The following is an 18,978-nucleotide window of genomic DNA, read 5'->3' on the forward strand; positions in this document are numbered from 1 at the left end:
ACATCACAAAGTGGTTTCTGAGAATGATTCTCACTTGTTGTTATACGAAGATATATCGATTCCTACCTTTGACCCCAAAGCGCATGAAATCTCCATCTGCAAATTCCACAAAAAGAGGGTTTCAAATCTGCTCTGTCTAAAGGAAGATTCAACTCTGTGAGATGAACCCACGCAACCCAAAGAAGTTACTGAGAATTCTTCTGTCTAGCATTAGATGAAGAAATCCCGTTTCCAAAGAAATCCTCAGAGGTTCAAATATCCACTTGCAGACATTAGAAACAGAGTGTTTCCAAACTGCTCTATGAAAATAAAGGTTAAACTCTCTGAGTGCAACGCACACATCACAAAGTGGTTTCTGAGAATGATTCTCTGTAGTTTTTATATGAAGATATTTCTTTCTCTACTGTTGGCCAAAAAGCGCTTGAAATCTCCACGTGCAAATTCCACAAAAGGAGGTTTTCAAATCTGCTCTGTCTAAAGAAAAGTTCTACTCTGTGAGTTGAACCCACGGATCCCAAACAAGTTACTGTGAATTCTTCTGTCTAGCATTAGATGAAGAAATCCCGTTTACAATGAAATCCTCAAAGAGGTCCAAATATCCACTTGCAGACTTTACAGAGTGTTTCCCAACTGCTCTATGAAAACACAGGTTAAACCCTGTGGGTGGAATGCACACATCACAAAGTGGTTTCTGAGAATGATTCTCTCTAGCTTTTATACTAAGATATTTCTTTTTCTACCGTTTACCCTAAAGCACTTGAAATCTCCACTTTCAAATTCGACAATAAGAGGGTTTCAAATCTTCTCTGTCTAAAGGAAGGTTCAACTTTGCGAGTTGAACAAACGCAACCCAAAAAAGTTACTGAGAATTCTTCTGTCTAGCATTAGATGAAGAAATCCCGTTTCAAACGAAATCCTCAAAGAGGTCCAAATGTCCACCTGCAGACTTTACAAACAGAGTGTTTCCAAACTGCTCAGTGAAAAGAAAGGTTAAACTCTGTGAGTGGAAGGCACGAATCACAAATTGGTTTCAGAGAATGATTCTCTGTAGTTTTTATACGAAGATATTGCCTTTTATACTATTGGCCCCAAAGCGCTTGAATTCTCCACCTGCAAATTCCACAAAAGGAGGATTTCAAATCTTCTCTGTGTCAAGCAAGATTTAACTCTGTGAGATGGACCCACGCAACCCAAAGAAGTTACTGAGAATTCTTCTGTCTAGCATTAGATGAAGAAATCCCGTCTCCAACGAAATCCTCAAAGAGGTCCAAATATCCACTTGCAGACTTTACAAACAGAGTGTTTCCAAACTGCTCTATGAATAGAAAGGTTAAACTCTGTGAGTGGAACGCACACATCAGAAAGTGGTTTCTGAGAATGATTCTTTCTAGTTTTTATACGAAGATATTCCCTTTTCTACCGTTGGCCCCAAGGTGCTTGAAATCTCCACCTGCAAATTCCAAAAAAAGAGTGTCTCAAATCTGCACTGTCTAAAGGAAGGTTCAACTCTGTGAGGTGAACACACGCAACCCAAAGAAGTTATTGAGAATTCTTCTGTCTAGCATTAGATGAAGAAACCCCGTTTCCAACGAAATCCTCCAAGAGCTCCAAGTATCCACTTGCAGACTTTACAAACAGAGTGTTTCCAAACTACTCTATGAAAAGAAAGGTTAAACTCTGTGAGTGGAACCCACACATCCCAAAGTGGTTTCTGAGAATGATTCTCTGTAGTTTTTATACGAAGGTATTACCTTTTCCACTGTTGGCCTCAAAGCGCTTGAACTCTCCACCTGCAAATTCCACAAAAAGAGGATTTCATATCTGCTCTTCCTAAGAAAGGCTCAACTCTGTGAGTTGACCACACGCAACCCAGAGATGTTACTGAGAATTCTTCTGTCTAGCATTAGATGAAGAAATCCCGTTTCCAACGAAATCCTCAAAGAGGTCCAAATATCCACTTGCAGACTTTTCAAACACAGTGTTTCCAATCTGCTCTATGAAAACAAAGGTTAAATTCTGTGACTGGAACGCACACATCGCAAAGTGGTTTCTGAAAATTATTCTCTCTAGTTTTTATAAAAAGATATTTCCTTTTCTACCGTTGGCCCCAAAGCGCTTGAAATCTCTACTTGCAAATTCCACAAAAAGAGGATTTCAAATCTGCTCTTCCTAAAGAAAGGTTCAACTCTGTGATTTGAACACACGCAACCCAAAAAAGTTACTGAGAATTCTTCTGTCTAGCATTAGATGCAGAAATCCGTTTTCCAACGAAATCCTAAAATAGGTCCAAATATCCACTTGCAGACTTTACACACAGAGTGTTTCCAAACTGCTCTATGAAAAGAAACGTTAAACTATGTGAGTGGAAGGCACACATCCCAAATTGGTTTCAGAGAGTGATTCTCTGTAGTTTTTATACGAAGATATTTCCTTTTCTACCGTTGGCCCAAAAGCGCTTGAAACTTCCACGTGCAAATTCCAGAAAAGGTGGGTTTCAAATCTGCTCTGTCTAAAGGAAGGTACAACCATGTGAGTTGAACCCACGCAACCCAAAGAAGTTACTGAGAATTCTTCTGTCTAGCATTAGATGAAGAAATCCCGTTTCCAACGAATTCCTCAAAGCGGTCCAAATATCCACTTGCAGACTTTACAAACAGAGTGTTTCCAAGCTGTTCTATGAAAAGAAAGTTTAAACTCTGTAAGTGGAATGCACACATTACAAACTGGTTCCTGAGAATGATTCTCTCTAGTTTTTATACGAAGATATTCCCTTTTCAACCGTTGGCCCCAAAGAGCTTGAAATCTTCAATTGCAAATTCCACAAAAAGAGGGTTTCAAATCTGCTCTGTCTAAAGGAAGGTTCAACTCTGTGAGTTGAACACACACAACCCAAAGAAGTTACAGAGAATTCTTCTGTCTAGCATTGGATGAAGAAATCCCGTTTCCAACGACATCCTCAAAGAGGTCAAAATATCCACTTGCAGACTTTACAAACAGAGTGTTTCTAAACTGCTCTATGAAAAGAAAGGTTAAACTCTGTGAGTGGAATGCACACATCACAAAGTGGTTTCTGAGAATGATTCTCTGTAGTTTTTATACGAAGGTATTTCCTTTTCTACCATTGGCCCCAAAGCGCTTGAAATCTCCACTTGCAAATTCCACAAAAAGAGGGTTTCAAATCCGCTCTGTCTGAAGGAAGGTTCAACTCTTTGAGTTTTACACACCCAACCCAAAGAACTTACTGAGAATTCTTCTGTCTAGCATTAGATGAAGAAATCCCGTTTCCAAAGCAATCCTCAAAGAGGTCCAAATATCCACTTGCAGACTTTTCAAACAGAGTGTTTCCAATCTGTTCTATGAAAACAAAGGTTAAACTCTGTGAGTGGAATTCACACATCGCAAAGTGGTTTCTGAAAATGATTCTCTCTAGTTTTCATACAATGATATTTCCTTTTCTACCGTTGGCCCCAAAGCGCATGAAATCTCTAATAGTAAATTCCACAAAAAGAGGTTTTCAAATCTGCTCTTCCTAAAGGTAGGTTCAACTCTGTGAGTTGAACACATGCAACCCAAAGAAGCTACTGAGAATTCTTCTGTCTAGCATTAGATGAAGAAATCGCGTTTCCAACGAAATCCTCAAAGAGGTCCAAATATCCACTTGCAGACTTTACAAACAGAGTGTTTCCAAACTGCTCTATGAAAACGAAGGTTAAACTCTGTGAGTGGAAGGCACACATCACAAATTGGTTTCAGAGAATGATTCTCTGTAGTTTTTATACGAAGATATTTCCTTTTCTACTGTTGGCACCAAAGCGCTTGAAATCTCCACGTGCAAATCCCTGAAAAGGTGGGTTTCAATTCTGCTGTGTCTAAAGGAAGGTACAACCATGTGAGTTGAACCCACGCAACCCAAAGAAGTTACTGAGAATTCTTCTGTCTAGCATTAGATGAAGAAATCCCGTTTAAAACGAATTCCTCAAAGAGGTCCAAATATCCACATGCAGACTTTACAAACAGAGTGTTTCCAAGCTGTTCTATGAAAAGAAAGGTTAAACTCTGTAAGTGGAATGCACACATTACAAACTGGTTCCTGAGAATGACTCTCTCTAGTTTTTATACGAAGATATTTCCTTTTCAACCGTTGGCCCCAAAGCGCATGAAATCTTCACTTGCAAATTCCACAAAAAGTGGTTTTCAAATCTGCTCTGTCTAAAGGAAGGTTCAACCCTGTGAGTTGAACACACACAACCCAAAGAAGTTACAGAGAATTCTTCTGTCTAGCGTTAGATGAAGAAATCCCGTTTCTAACGAAATCCTCCAAGAGGTCCAAATATCCACTTGCAGACTTTACAAAGAGAGTGTTTCCAAAGTGCTCTACGAAAAGAAAGGTTAAACTCTGTGATTGGAACGCACACATCACAAATTGGTTTCTGAGAATGATTCTCTCTAGTTTTTATGCGAAGATATTTCGTTTCCTACTGTTCGCCTCAACCCGCTTGAAGTCTCCACCTGCAAATTCCACAAAAAGAGGTTTTCAAACCTCCTCTGTCTCAAGGAAGATTCAACTCTGTGAGATGAGCCCATGCAACACAAAGAAGTTACTGAGAATTCTTCTGTCTTGCATTAGATGAAGAAATCCCGTTTCCAACGAAATCGTCAAAGAGGTCCAAATATCCACTTGCAGACTTTACAAACAGAGTGTTTCCAAACTGCTCTATGAAAAGAAAGGTTAAACTCTGTGAGTGCAACGCACACATCACAAAGTGGTTTCTGAGAATGATTCTCACTTGTTGTTATACGAAGATATATCGATTCCTACATTTGACCCCAAAGCGCATGAAATCTCCATCTGCAAATTCCACAAAAAGAGGGTTTCAAATCTGCTCTGTCTAAAGGAAGATTCAACTCTGTGAGATGAACCCACGCAACCCAAAGAAGTTACTGAGAATTCTTCTGTCTAGCATTAGATGAAGAAATCCCGTTTCCAAAGAAATCCTCAGAGGTTCAAATATCCACTTGCAGACATTAGAAACAGAGTGTTTCCAAACTGCTCTATGAAAATAAAGGTTAAACTCTCTGAGTGCAACGGACACATCACAAAGTGGTTTCTGAGAATGATTCTCTGTAGTTTTTATATGAAGATATTTCTTTTTCTACTGTTGGCCAAAAAGCGCTTGAAATCTCCACGTGCAAATTCCACAAAAGGAGGTTTTCAAATCTGCTCTGTCTAAAGAAAGGTTCTACTCTGTGAGTTGAACCCACGGAACCCAAACAAGTTACTGAGAATTCTTCTGTCTAGCATTAGATGAAGAAATCCCGTTTACAATGAAATCCTCAAAGAGGTCCAAATATCCACTTGCAGACTTTACAGAGTGTTTCCCAACTGCTCTATGAAAACACAGGTTAAACCCTGTGGGTGGAATGCACACATCACAAAGTGGTTCCTGAGAATGATTCTCTCTAGCTTTTATACGAAGATATTTCTTTTTCTACCGTTTACCCTAAAACGCTTGAAATCTCCACTTTCAAATTCGACAATAAGAGGGTTTCAAATCTTCTCTGTCTAAAGGAAGGTTCAACTTTGCGAGTTGAACAAACGCAACCCAAAAAAGTTACTGAGAATTCTTCTGTCTAGCATTAGATGAAGAAATCCCGTTTCAAACGAAATCCTCAAAGAGGTCCAAATATCCACCTGCAGACTTTACAAACAGAGTGTTTCCAAACTGCTCAATGAAAAGAAAGGTTAAACTCTGTGAGTGGAAGGCACGAATCACAAATTGGTTTCAGAGAATGATTCTCTGTAGTTTTTATACGAAGATATTGCCTTTTATACTATTGGCCCCAAAGCGCTTGAATTCTCCACCTGCAAATTCCACAAAAGGAGGGTTTCAAATCTTCTCTATGTCAAGCAAGATATAACTCTGTGAGATGAACCCACGCAACCCAAAGAAGTTACTGAGAATTCTTCTGTCTAGCATTAGATGAAGAAATCCCGTCTCCAACGAAATCCTCAAAGATGTCAAAATATCCACTTCCAGACTTTACAAACAGAGTGTTTCCAAACTGCTCTATGAATAGAAAGGTTAAACTCTGTGAGTGGAACGCATACATCAGAAAGTGGTTTCTGAGAATAATTCTTTCTAGTTTTTATACGAAGATATTCCTTTTTCTACCGTTGGCCCCAAGGTGCTTGAAATCTCCACCTGCAAATTCCAAAAAAAGAGTGTCTCAAATCTGCACTGTCTAAAGGAAGGTTCAACTCATGGAGGTGAACACATGCAACCCAAAGAAGTTATTGAGAATTCTTCTGTCTAGCATTAGATGAAGAAACCCCGTTTCCAACGAAATCCTCCAAGAGCTCCAAGTATCCACTTGCAGACTTTACAAACAGAGTGCTTCCAAACTACTCTATGAAAAGAAAGGTTAAACTCTGTGAGTGGAACCCACACATCCCAAAGTGGTTTCTGAGAATGATTCTCTGTAGTTTTTATACGAAGGTATTAACTTTTCTACTGTTGGCCTCAAAGCGCTTGAACTCTCCACCTGCAAATTCCACAAAAAGAGGATTTCATATCTGCTCTTCCTAAGAAAGGCTCAACTCTGTGAGTTGACCACACGCAACCCAGAGATGTTACTGAGAATTCTTCTGTCTAGCATTAGATGAAGAAATCCCGTTTCCAACGAAATCCTCAAAGAGGTCCAAGTAACCACTTGCAGACTTTTCAAACACAGTGTTTCCAATCTGCTCTATGAAAACAAAGGTTAAATTCTGTGAGTGGAATGCACACATCGCAAAGTGGTTTCTGAAAATTATTCTCTCTAGTTTTTATAAAAAGATATTTCCTTTTCTACCGTTGGCCCCAAAGCGCTTGAAATCTCTACTTGCAAATTCCACAAAAAGAGGATTTCAAATCTGATCTTCCTAAAGAAAGATTCAATTCTGTGATTTGAACACATGCAACCCAAAAAAGTTACTGAGAATTCTTCTGTCTAGCATTAGATGCAGAAATCCGTTTTCCAACGAAATCCTAAAATAGGTCCAAATATCCACTTGCAGACTTTACACACAGAGTGTTTCCAAACTGCTCTATGAAAAGAAACGTTAAACTATGTGAGTGGAAGGCACACATCCGAAATTGGTTTCAGAGAGTGATTCTCTGTAGTTTTTATACGAAGATATTTCCTTTTCTACCGTTGGCCCAAAAGCGCTTGAAACTTCCACGTGCAAATTCCAGAAAAGGTGGGTTTCAAATCTGCTCTGTCAAAAGGAAGGTACAACCATGTGAGTTGAACCCATGCAACCCAAAGAAGTTACTGAGAATTCTTCTGTCTAGCATTAGATGAAGAAATCCCGTTTCCAACGAATTCCTCAAAGAGGTCCAAATATCCACTTGCAGACTTTACAAACAGAGTGTTTCCAAGCTGTTCTATGAAAAGAAAGTTTAAACTCTGTAAGTGGAATGCACACATTACAAACTGGTTCCTGAGAATGATTCTCTCTAGTTTTTATACCAAGATATTCCCTTTTCAACCGTTGGCCCCAAAGAGCTTGAAATCTTCAATTGCAAATTCCACAAAAAGAGGGTTTCAAATCTGCTCTGTCTAAAGGAAGGTTCAACTCTGTGAGTTGAACACACACAACCCAAAGAAGTTACAGAGAATTCTTCTGTCTAGCATTGGATGAAGAAATCCCGTTTCCAACGACATCCTCAAAGAGGTCAAAATATCCACTTGCAGACTTTACAAACAGAGTGTTTCTAAACTGCTCTATGAAAAGAAAGGTTAAACTCTGTGAGTGGAATGCACACATCACAAAGTGGTTTCTGAGAATGATTCTCTGTAGTTTTTATACGAAGGTATTTCCTTTTCTACCGTTGGCCCCAAAGCACTTGAAATCTCCACTTGCAAATTCCACAAAAAGAGGGTTTCAAATCCGCTCTGTCTGAAGGAAGGTTCAACTCTTTGAGTTTTACACACCCAACCCAAAGAACTTACTGAGAATTCTTCTGTCTAGCATTAGATGAAGAAATCCCGTTTCCAAAGCAATCCTCAAAGAGGTCCAAATATCCACTTGCAGACTTTTCAAACAGAGTGTTTCCACTCTGCTCTATGAAAACAAATTTTAAACTCTGTGAGTGGAATGCACACATCGCAAAGTGGTTTCTGAAAATGATTCTCTCTAGTTTTTATACAAAGATATTTCCTTTTCTACCGTTGGCCCCAAAGCGCATGAAATGTCTACTTGTAAATTCCACAAAAAGAGGATTTCAAATCTGCTCTTCCTACAGGTAGGTTCAACTCTGTGAGTTGAACACATGCAACCCGAAGAAGCTACTGAGAATTCTTCTGTCTAGCATTAGATGAAGAAATCCCGTTTCCAACGAAATCCTCAAAGAGGTCCAAATATCCACTTGCAGACTTTACAAACAGAGTGTTTCCAAACTGCTCTATGAAAACGAAGGTTAAACTCTGTGAAAGGAAGGCACACATCACAAATTGGTTTCAGAGAATGATTCTCTGTAGTTTTTATACGAAGATATTTCCTTTTCTACTGTTGGCACCAAAGCGCTTGAAATCTCCACGTGCAAATTCCTGAAAAGGTGGGTTTCAATTCTGCTCTGTCTCAAGAAAGGTTCAACCTTGTGAGTTGAACCCACGCAACCCAAAGAAGTTACTGAGAATTCTTCTGTCTAGCATTAGATGAAGAAATCCCGTTTCCAACGAAATCCTCAAAGAGGTCCAAATATCCACTTGCAGACTTGACAAACAGAGTGTTTCCAAACTGCTCTATGAATAGAAAGGTTAAACTCTGTGAGGGTAACACTCACATCACAAAGTGGTTTCTGAGAATGATTCTCTGTAGTTTTTATACGAAGATATTTCCTTTTCAACAGTTGGCCAATAAATGCTTGAAATCTCCACTTGCAAATTCCACAAAAAGAGGGTTTCAAATCTGCTCTTTCCAAAGAAAGGTTCAACTCCGTGAGTTGTACACAAGCAACCCAAAGAAGCTACTGAGAAATCTTCTGTCTAGCATTAGATGAAGAAATCCCGTTTCCATCGAAATCCTCAAAGAGGTAAGAAATATCCACTTGCAGAGATTTCAAAGAGAGTGTTTCCAAACTGCTCTATGAACAGAAAGGTTAAACTCTGTGAGTGGAACGCATACATCACAAAGTGGTTTCTGAATATGATTATCTCTAGTTTTTATACGAAGATATTTCCTTTTCTACCGTTGGTCCCAAAGCGCTTGAAATCTCCACTTGCAAATTCCACAAAAAGAGGGTTTCAAATCTGCTCTGTCTAAAGGAAGATTCAACTCTGTGAGTTGAACACATGCAACCCAAAGAAGTTACTGAGAATTCTTCTGTCTAGCATTAGATGAAGAAACTCCGTTTCCAACGATATCCTCCAAGAGGTCCAAATATCCTGTTGCAGACTTTACAAACAGAGTGTTTCCTAACTGCCCCATGAAAAGAAAGGTTAAACTCTGTGAGTGGAACGCACACATCACAAAGTGGTTTCTGAGAATGATTCTCTGTAATTTTTATACGAAGGTATTTCCTTTTCTACTGTTGGCCTCAAATCGCTTTTAATTTCCACTTGCAAATTCCACAAAAAGAGGGTTTCAAATCTGCTCTGTCTAAAGGAAGGTTCAACTCTGTGAGTTGAACCAACGCAACCCAAAGAAGTTACAGAGAATTCTTCTGTCTAGCATTAGATGAAGAAATCCCGTTTCCAACGAAATCCTCAAAGAGGTCAAAATATCCACTTGCAAACTTGCAAGCAGAGTGTTTCCAAACTGCTCAATGAATAGAAAGGTTATACTCTGTGAGTGGAATGCACACATTACAAAATGGTTTCTAAAAATGATTCTTTCTTGTTTTTATACGAAGATATTTCCTTTTCTACCGTTGGCCACAAAGCGCTTGAAATCTCCCCTTAGAAATTCCAGAAAAAGAGGATTTCAAATCTGCTCTTCCTAAAGAAATGTTCAACTCTGTGAGTTGAACACACTTAACCCAAAGAAGTTAATGAGAATTTTTCTGTCTAGCATTAGATGAAGAAATCCCGTTTCTAACAAAATCCTCCAAGAGGTCCAAATATCCACTTGCAGACTTTACAAACAGAGTGTTTCCAAACTGCTCTATGAAAAGAAAGGTTAAACTCTGTGAGTGGAACGCACGCATCACAAAGTGGTTTCTGAGAATGATTCTCTGTAGTTTTTATACGAAGGTATTTCCTTTTCTACCATTGGCCCAAAGCGCTTGAAATCTCCACTTGCAAATTCCACAAAAAGAGGGTTTCAAATCTGCTCTGTCTGAAGGAAGGTTCAACTCTGTGAGTTTTACACACCCAACCCAAAGAACTTACTGAGAATGCTTCTGTCTAGCATTAGATGAAGAAATCCCGTTTCCAACGAAATCCTCCAAGATGTCCAAATATCCACTTGCAGACTTTACAAACAGAGTGTTTCCAAGCTGCTCTATGGAAAGAAAGGTTAAACTCTGTGAGCGGAACGCACACATCACAAAGTGGTTTCTGAGAATGATTCTCTGTAGTTTTTATACGAAGATATTTCCTTTTCTACCGTTGGCCCCAAAGCGCTTGAAATGCCCACTTGCAAATTCCACAAAAAGAGGGTTTCAAATCTGCTCTGTCTAAAGGAAGGTTCAACTCTGTGAGTTGAACACACATAACCCAAAGAAGTTACTGAGAATTCTTCTGTCTAGCACGATATGAAGAAACCCCGTTTCCAACGAAACCCTCAAAGAACTCCAAATATTCACCTGCAGACTTTATAAACAGAGTGTTTCCAAACTGCTCCATGAAAAGAAAGGTTAAACTCTGTGGTTGGAACGCACATATCACAAAGTGGTTTCTGAGAACGATTCTCTCTAGTTTTCATACGAAGATATTTAATTTTCTACCGTTGGCCCCAAAATGCTTGAAATCTCCAATTGCAAATTCCACAAGAAGAGGGTTTCAATTCTTCTCTGCCTAAAGGAAGGTTCAACTCTGTGAGTTGAACACACGCAACCCAAAGAAGTTACTGAGAATTCTTCTGTCTAGCATAAGATGAAAAAATCCCTCTTCCAATGATATCTTCCAAGAGGTCCAAATATCCACTTGCAGACTTTACAAACAGAGTGTTTCCAAACTGCTCCATGAAAAGAAAGGTGAAACTCTGTGGGTGGAATGCACACATCACAAACTAGTTTCTGAGAATGATTCTCTCTAGTTTTCATACGAAGATATTTCCTTTTCTACCATTGGCCCCAAAGCGCATGGAATCTCCACTTGCAAATTCCACAAAAAGAGGATTTCAAATCTTCTCTGTCTAAAGGAAGGTTCAACTCTGTGAGTTGAACACACATAACCCAAAGAAGTTACTGAGAATTCTTCTGTCTAGCATTAGATGAAGAAATCCCATTTCAAACGAAATCCTCCAAGAGTTCCAAATATCCACGTGCAAATTTTACAAACAGAGATTTTCGAAACAGCTCTATGAAAAGAAAAGTTAAACTCTGTGAGTGGAACGCACACATCACATAGTGGTTTCTGAGAATGATTCTCTGTAGTTTTTATACGAAGTTATTTCCTTTTCTACCGTTGTCCAAAAAGCTCTTGAAATCTCCATTTGCAAATTCCACAAAAAGAGGGTTTCAAACCTGCTCTGTCTAAAGGAAGGTTCAACTCTGTGAGTTGAACACACATAACCCAAAGAAGTTACTGAGAATTCTTCTGTCTAGCATTAGATGAAAAAATCCCGTTTCCAACGAAGTCCTCAAAGAGGTCCAAATATCCACTTGTAGACTTTGCAAACAGAGTTTTTCCAAACTGCTCTATGAAAAGAAAGGTTAAACTCTGTGGGTGGAACGCACACATCACAAAGTGGTTTCTGAGAATGATTCTCTCTAGTTTTCATACGAAGATATTTCCTTTTCTACCATTGGCCCCAAAGCGCTTGAAATCTCCACTTGCAAATTCCACAAAAAGAGGGTTTCAAATCTTCTCTCTCTAAAGGAAGGTTCAACTCTGTGAGTTGAAAACACATAACCCAAAGAAGTTACTGAGAATTCTTCTGTCTGGCATTAGATGAAGAAATCCCGTTTCCAAAGAAATACTCACAGAGGTCCAAGTATCCACTTGCAGACATTACAAACAGAGTGTTTCCAAACTGCTCTATGAAAAGAATGGTTAAACTCTGAGAATGGAACGCACACATCTCAAAGTGGTTTCTGAGAATGAGTCCCTCTAATTTTTATAAGAAGATATTTCCTTTTCTACCGTTGGCCCCAAAGTGCTTGAAATCGCCACATGCAAATTCCACAAAAAGAGGGTTTCAAATCTGCTCTGTCTAAAGGAAGGTTCAACTCTGTGAGTTGAACTCACGCAACCCAAAGTTGTTACTGAGAATTCTTCTGTCTAGCATTTGATGAAGAAATCCCGTTTCAAATGAAATCCTCAAAGAGTTCCAAATATCCACTTGCAAACCTTGCAAACAGAGTTTTTCCAAATGGCTCTATGAAAAGAATGGTTAAACTCTGTGATTGGAACGCACACATAACAAAGTGGTTTCAGAGAATGATTCTCCCTAGTTTTAATACACAGATATTTCCGTTTCTACTTTGGCCCCAAATCACTTGAAATCTCCACTTGCAAATTCCACAAAAAGAGGGTTTCAAATCTTCTCTGTCTTAAGGAAGGTTCAACTCTGTGAGTTGAACACACGCAACCCAAAGTAGTTACTGAGAATTCTTCTGTATAGCATTAGATGAAGAAATCCGGTTTCCAAAGATATCCTCAAAGAGGTCCAAATAACCACTTGCAGACTTACAAACAGAATGCTTCCAAACTGCTCTATGAAAAGAAAGGTTAAACTCTGTGAGTGGAACGCACACATCACAAAGTGGTTTCTGAGAACGATTCTCTCTAGTTTTTATACGAAGATATTTCCTTTTCTACCGTTGGCCACAAAGCGCTTGAAATCCCCACTTGCAAATTCCACAAAAAGAGGGTTTCAAACCTGCTCTGTCTAAAGGAAGGATCAACTCTGTGAGTTGAACACGAGTAACTCAAAGAAGTCACTGAGAATTCGTCTGTCTAGCATTAGATGAGGAAATCCCGTTTCCAAAGAAATCTTCAAAGAAGTCCAAATATACACTTGCAGATTTTACAAAAAGAGTGTTTCCAAACTGCTCTATGAAAAGAAAGTTTAAACTCTGTGAGTGGAACGCACACATCACAAAGTGGTTTCTGAGAATGATTCTCTGTTGTTTTTATAAAAAGATATTTCCTTTTCTACCGTTGGCCCCAAAGTGCTTGAAATCTCCACTTGCAAATTCCACAAAAAAAGGGACTCAAATCTGCTCTGTCTAAAGGAAGGTTCAACTCTGTGATTTGAACGCATGCAACCCAAAGTAGTTACTGAGAATTCTTCTGTCTAGCATTAGATGAAGAAATCCCGTTTCCAACGAAATCCTCAAAGAAGTCCGAATATCCACTTGCAGAATTTACAAACAGAGTGTTTCCAGGCTGTTCTATGAAAAGAAATGTTACACTCTGTGTATGGAACGCTCACATCACAAAGTGGTTTCTGAGAATGATTCTCTGTAGTTTTTATACGAAGATATTTCCTTATCTACCATTGGTCCCAAAGCGGTTGAAATCTCCACTTTCAAATTCTACAAAAAGAGGGTTTCAAATCTGGTCTGTCTAAGGGAAGGTTCAACTCTGTGAGTTGTACAAAAGCAACCCAAAGAAGTTACTGAGAATTCTTCTGTCTAGCATTAGATGAAGAAATCCCGTTTCCAATGAAATCCTCAAAGAGGTCCAAACATCCACTTGCAGACTTTACAAACAGAGGGTTTCCAAACTGCTCCATGAAAAGAAAGGTTAAACTCTGTGAGTGGAACGCATACATCACAGTATGGTTCCTGAGAATGGTTCTCTCTGGTTTTTATACGAAGATATTTCCTTTCCTACATTTGGCCTCAAACCGCTTGAAATCTCCACCTGCAAATTCCACAAAAAGGGGATTTCAAATCTGCTCTCTCTAAAGGAAGATTCAACTCTGTGAGATGAATAAACGCAACCCAAAGAAATTACTGAGAATTCTTCTGTGTAGCATTAGATGAAGAAATCCCGTTTCCAAAGAAATCTTCCAAGAGGTCCAAAATCCACTTGCAGACATTACAAACAGAGTGTTTCCAAGCTGCTCTATGAAAAGAAAGGTTAAACTCTGTGAGTGGAATGCACACTTCACAAACTGGTTTATGAAAGTGATTCTTTGTAGTTTTTATAAGAAGATATTTCCTTTTCTAAGGTTGTCCCCAAAGCGCTTGAAATCTCCACGTACAAATACCACAAAGGAGGTTTTCAAATCTGCTCTGTCTAAAGGAAGGTTCAACTCTGTGAGTTGAACACACGCAACCCAAAGAAGTTACTGAGAATTCCTCTGTCTAGCATTAGATGAAGAAATCCTGTTTCAAACGATATCCTCAAAGACGTCCAAATATCCACTTGCAGACTTTACAAGCAGAGTGTTTCCAAAGTGCTCTATGAAAAGAAAGGTTAAACTCGGTGATTGGAACGCACACATCACAAAGTGGTTTCTGAGAATGATTCTCTCTAGTTTTTATGCGAAGATATTTCGTTTCCTACTGTTCGCCTCAAACCGCTTGAAGTCTCCACCTGCAAATTCCACAAAAAGACGGTCTCCAACCTCCTCTGTCTCAAGGAAGATTCAACTCTGTGAGATGAACCCATGCAACACAAAGAAGTTACTGAGAATTCTTCTGTGTTGCATTAGATGAAGAAATCCCGTTTCCAATGAAATCCTCAAAGAGGTCCAAATATCCACTTGCAGACATTACAGAGAGTTTCCAAGCTGCTCTATGAAAAGAAAGGTTAAACTCTGTGAGTGGAACGCATACATCACAGATTGGTTTCTGAGAATGATTCTCTCTAGTTTTCATACGAAGATATTTCCTTTTCTACCGTTGGCCTCGAACCGCTTGAAATCTCCACTTGCAAATTCCACAAAAAGAGGGTTTCAAATCTGCTCTGTCTAAAGGAATGTTCAACTCTGTGAGTTGAACACACGGAACCCAAAGAAGTTACTGAGAATTCTTCTGTCTAGCATTAGGTGAAGAAATCCCGTTTCCAACAAAATCCACAGAGAGGTCCAAATATCCACTTGCAGACTTTACAAACAGAGTGTTTCCAAACTGCTCTATGAAAAGAAAGGTTAAACCCTCTGAGTGCAACGCACACATCACAAAGTGGTTTCTGAGAATGATTTTCTCTTGTTGTTATACGAAGATATTTCGTTTCCTACCGTTGACCCCAAAGCGCATGAAATCTCCATCTGCAAATTCCACAAAAAGAAGGTTTCAAATCTGCTCTGTCTAAAGGAAGGTTGAACTCTGTGAGTTGAATACACGCAACCCAAAGAAGTTACTGAGAATTCTTCTGTCTAGCATTAGATGAAGAAATCCCATTTCTAACAAAATCCTCCAAGAGGTCCAAATATCCAATTGCAGACTTTACAAACAGAGTGTTTCCAAACTGCTCTATGAAAAGAAAGGTTAAACTCTGTGAGTGGAATGCACACATCACAAATTGGTTTCTGAGAATTATTCTCTGTAGTATTTATACGAAGGTATTTCCTTTTCTACCATTGGCCCCAAAGCGCTTGAAATCTCCACTTGCAAATTCCACAAAAAGAGGGTTGCAAATAGGCTCTGTCTGAAGGAAGGTTGAACTCTGTGAGTTTTACACACCCAACCCAAAGAACTTACTGAGAATTCTTCTGTCTAGCATTAGATGAAGAAATCCCGTTTCCAACGAAATCCTCCAAGATGTCCAAATATCCACTTGCAGACTTTAGAAACAGAGTGTTTCCAAAGTGCTCTACGAAAAGAAAGGTTAAACACTGTGAGCGGAACGCAGACATCACAAAGTAGTTTCTGAGAATGATTCTCTGTTGTTTTTATACGAAGATATTTCCTTTTCTACCTTTGGCCCCAAAGCGCTTGAAATCTCCACTTGCAAATTCCACAAATAGATGGTTTCAAATCTGCTCTGTCTAAAGGATGTTTCAATTCTGTGAGTTGAACACACGCAACCCTAACAAGTTACTGAGAATTCTTCTGTCTAGCATTAGATGAAGAAATCCCATTTCCAACGAAATCCTCCAAGTGGTCCAAATATCCACTGCAGATTTTACAAACAGAGTGTTACCAAACTGCTCTATGGAAAGACAGCTTAAACTCTTTGAGGGGAACGCACACATCAGAAAGTGGTTTCTGAGAATGATTCTCAGTAGTTTTTATACGAAGATATTTCTTTTTCTACCGTTGGCACCAAAGCGCTTGAAATCTCCACTTTCAAATTCCACAAAAAGAGGATTTCATATCTGCTCTTCCTAAAAGTAGGTTCAACTCTGTGAGTTGAACACACACAACCCAGAGATGTTACTGAGAATTCTTCTGTCTAGCATTAGATGAAGAAATCCCGTTTCTAACAAAATCCTCCAAGAGGTCCAAATATCCAATTGCAGACTTTACAAACAGAGTGTTTCCAAACTGCTCTATGAAAAGGAAGGTTAAACTCTGTGAGTGGAATGCACACATCACAAATTGGTTTCTGAGAATTATTCTCTGTAGTTTTTATACGAAGGTATTTCCTTTTCTACCATTGGCCCCAAAGCGCTTGAAATCTCCACTTGCAAATTCCACAAAAAGAGGGTTGCAAATAGGCTCTGTCTGAAGGAAGGTTGAACTCTGTGAGTTTTACACACCCAACCCAAAGAACTTACTGAGAATTCTTCTGTCTAGCATTAGATGAAGAAATCCCGTTTCCAACGAAATCCTCCAAGATGTCCAAATATCCACTTGCAGACTTTAGAAACAGAGTGTTTCCAAAGTGCTCTACGAAAAGAAAGGTTAAACTCTGTGAGCGGAACGCACACATCACAAAGTAGTTTCTGAGAATGATTCTCTGTTGTTTTTATACGAAGATATTTCCTTTTCTACCTTTGGCCCCAAAGCGCTTGAAATCTCCACTTGCAAATTCCACAAATAGATGGTTTCAAATCTGCTCTGTCTAAAGGATGTTTCAATTCTGTGAGTTGAACACACGCAACCCTAACAAGTTACTGAGAATTCTTCTGTCTAGCATTAGATGAAGAAATCCCATTTCCAACGAAATCCTCCAAGTGGTCCAAATATCCACTGCAGATTTTACAAACAGAGTGTTACCAAACTGCTCTATGGAAAGACAGCTTAAACTCTTTGAGGGGAACGCACACATCAGAAAGTGGTTTCTGAGAATGATTCTCAGTAGTTTTTATACGAAGATATTTCCTTTTCTACCGTTGGCACCAAAGCGCTTGAAATCTCCACTTTCAAATTCCACAAAAAGAGGATTTCATATCTGCTCTTCCTAAAGGTAGGTTCAACTCTGTGAGTTGAACACACACAACCCAGAGATGTTACTGAGAATTCTTCTGTCTAGCATTAGATGAAGAAATCCCGTTTCCAAAGCAATCCTCAAAGAGGTCCAAATATCCACTTGCAGACTTTTCAAACAGAGTGTTTCCCAGCTGTACTATGAAAAGAAAGGTTAAACTCTGTAAGTGGAATGCACACATTACAAACTGGTTCCTGAGAATGATTCTCTCTAGTTTTTATACGAAGATATTTACTTTTCAACCGTTGGCCCCAAAGCGCTTGAAATCTTCACTTGCAAATTCCACAAAAAGAGGTTTTCAAATCTGCTCTGTCTAAAGGAAGGTTCAATTCTGTGAGTTGAACACACACAACCCAAAGAAGTTACAGAGAATTCTTCTGTCTAGCGTTAGATGAAGAAATCCCGTTTCAAACGAAATCCTCAAAGAGGTCCAAATATCCACTTGCAGACTTTACAAACAGAGTGTTTCCAAACTGCTCTATGAAAAGAAAGTTTAAACTCTGTGAGTGGAACGCACACATCACAAATTGGTTTCAGAGAATGATTCTCTGTAGTTTTTATACGAAGATATTTCCTTTTCTACTGTTGGCCCCAAAGCGCTTGAAATCTCCACTTGCAAATTCCACAAAAAGAAGGTTTCAAATCTCCTCTGTCTAAAGGAAGGTTCAACTCTGTGAGTTGAATACATGCAACCCAAAGAAGTTACTGAGAATTCTTCTGTCTAGCATTAGATGAAGAAATCCCGTTTCCAACGATATCCTCAAAGAGGTCCAAATATCCACTTGCAGACTTTACAAACAGAGTGTTTCCAAAGTGCTCTACGAAAAGAAAGGTTAAACTCTGTGATTGGAACGCACACATCACAAATTGGTTTCTGAGAATGATTCTCTCTAGTTTTTGCGAAGATATTTCGTTTCCTACTGTTCGCCTCAACCCGCTTGAATTCTCCACCTGTAAATTCCACAAAAAGAGGTTTTCAAACCTCCTCTGTCTTAAGGAAGATTCAACTAGGTGTGATGAACCCATGCAACACAAAGAAGTTACTGAGAATTCTTCTGTCTAGCATTAGATAAAGAAATCCCGTTTCCAACAAAATCCTCAGAGAGGTCCAAATATCCACTTGCAGACTTTACAAACAGAGTGTTTCCAAACTGCTCTATGAAAAGAAAGGTTAAACTCTGTGAGTGGAACGCATACATCACAGATTGGTTCCTGAGAATGATTCTCTCTAGTTTTTATACGAAGATATTTCCTTTTCTACCGTTGGCCTCGATCCGCTTGAAATCTCCACTTGCAAATTCCACAAAAAGAGGGATTCAAATCTGCTCTGTCTAAAGGAAGGTTCAACTCTCTGAGTTGAACACACGCAACCCAAAGAAGTTACTGAGAATTCTTCTGTCTAGCATTAGATGAAGAAATCCCGTTTCCAACAAAATCCTCAGAGAGGTCCAAATATCCACTTGCAGACTTTACAAACAGAGTGTTTCCAAACTGCTCTAT

The sequence above is a fragment of the Gorilla gorilla genome, chromosome 10 (assembly GCF_029281585.2).
Source record: "Gorilla gorilla gorilla isolate KB3781 chromosome 10, NHGRI_mGorGor1-v2.1_pri, whole genome shotgun sequence".
Lineage (NCBI taxonomy): Eukaryota > Metazoa > Chordata > Mammalia > Primates > Hominidae > Gorilla > Gorilla gorilla.